The sequence below is a fragment of the Cebus imitator genome, unplaced genomic scaffold (genome assembly GCF_001604975.1).
Source record: "Cebus imitator isolate Cc_AM_T3 unplaced genomic scaffold, Cebus_imitator-1.0 Scaffold469, whole genome shotgun sequence".
Taxonomy (NCBI): Eukaryota; Metazoa; Chordata; class Mammalia; order Primates; family Cebidae; genus Cebus; species Cebus imitator.
In genome coordinates, this window is record NW_016107784.1 from 583,680 (window position 1) to 585,815 (window position 2,136).

A 2,136-nucleotide genomic window follows, 5' to 3' on the forward strand; every position below is an offset into this window, starting at 1 on the left:
TCTGCACTAGAAAAAAGGTGTAGATCATGCTAGGAAGCAAATGATTCCGCAACTAACAGTATAGATGGTATTCCTCAAGCTTCTCTAAAGGCAGGGTTAAACCCTTTTCCCTTTCCTCTGTGTCATTCATTCTCCTGGGTAAGGTAAACAAATGGGAAGTCTGGGACCAAAGTCTAGTAAGAATTTAATTATCATGCATATTCCAGAAAGCCAGCGTGCACTTCGGCGGCAGTAAACAGGAAACAAACCCTCGATCCCATGCAGGAAATGACCTTGTTTGAAGGCAACGAAGGTCCTGCGGAATTCCCTCGTTTTCCTTCAGTTCCTTTCTGAACTCATTTCTGTGTTTCAATCAACTTGGTCCTTCTCTACGGTAACAGAGTCCCCACCGCCCCGAGAGCATCGCCAGCAGACCCTTCCCTCGAGTGGACATTCTTACGCCGTGTTTTACATCACTGCAAATCTCAACCAATCAGCAGTTGGAGTAGGAGGTACCAAAATAATCCTCACTTCCTCCCCAAATACCACCCCTCGTGCGCGTCATCCTGTGATTGATTCCCGGCGCAGCCAGTCAACAAGCGACCTTGGGCCGGGCCTACCCTGACCGCAGCCAATGAAGAGGAAGACGAGGAATCGGGGCGGAGGATGGAAAACTTGCCACCTCTTTTGGAAATGATTGGAAGAGGTGCGTCCGGGACGAGGGAACGAAACGACTTTGCACTAACGATCGCGGCGTCTGTGCACCTCCTGTGCCAGTTCTGTCTCCCTAAGGCCCCACCCCAAGATGGGCCCCGTGGCCCACCTACCCGCCCCCCAGTTTCAGTAGGGCGTGCCCTCATCCCTGAGGTCCTCCAGAAAGGAGCCCAACCCCGATGGCCCGTGCTTCACACGCTCCTCCCCGCCCGGTAGAGTAGGGGGCCGGAGGGACCTGCTGCCTCTGGCGCCAGTATTTCCATTCAGTGCGTCTTTCCTCCCAAGCCCACGTTCCCGGCAGGAGCTGACACGGGGGTGGGAGGAGCCGAGTGCTGGCTCGGCGGGGGCAGAGGCGAAAGCTTCTTAAGGTGGAACGGGAGTGTTGGACGGCTGCGCCTCTACCGCTGGGATGTGCCGGCCTCTGCCTCCCAGCCTCGCCTCGCAGTTTTTCTTCTCTGGTTCCCTGGCTCCAGTCTAATTTTTAGGGAGTGAGAATCAGACAGGTTGGGTAGAGGATAGAAAATTAACGTAGAAAACCTTAAATAATAAACAGCTACGTAAAGGAAATAAAAACTATACAGATAACTTTACCTTTATTATTTAGTATCTTGGGTTCTGTTCCCACCCCCATTACCTTTTATTTATTTGTTTTTTTCAATTCCCATGGAGTCACTGGTGACCCCATTATCTTTTAAAGTAGCAGTTAGAATTTTTCTGATGTGCAAATGTAAGCTCATATTTTGTCTGATACTCCTAAATCAATCATTTGTATGTTGGTTTAGTTTCTAATAGACCTGACTACAGCCATTAAAAGAGGTGAGAACTCTGTCTAGTGGCTACAGGCTACCCCTACCCTGTTGATCACAGGTCCCAGGAATCTGAAGAGTGGGGATGGTGTAATGCAGGGTCTTGGCTGTGGTTTACTTGTCTCATTTAGAAATGGGAATAACATTTCCCCACCTCCTACGTTTAGTGTCAGTAAACGAAAACATTGTAATCTGAAAGGGGTAAACAAACATTAGGTAATATTATACATACAAAGCATGTAATAATAGTAAACACAAAGTCCTAGCTATGTTCCAGCATTTTTAAACAGTACTTTTAATTTTATTTTTGAGACGGAGTCTCGCTCTGTCGCTCAGGCTGGAGTTCAGTGGCGGGATCTCGTCTCACTGCAACCTCTGCCTCCTGGGTTTAAGCGATTCTTCTGTCTCAGCCTTCCGAGTAGCTGGAGCTACAGGCGTGCGCCATCACGCCCGGCTAATTTTTGTATTTTTAGGAGAGATGGGGTTTCACCATATTGGCCAGGCTGGTCTCGAACTCCTGACATCGTGATCCGCCTGCCTCGGTCTACCAAAGTGCTCAGATTACAGGTGTGAGCCATCGCGCCTGGCTAAACAGTAGTTTTTTTTTTTTTTTTTTTTTTTGAGACGGAGTTTCGCT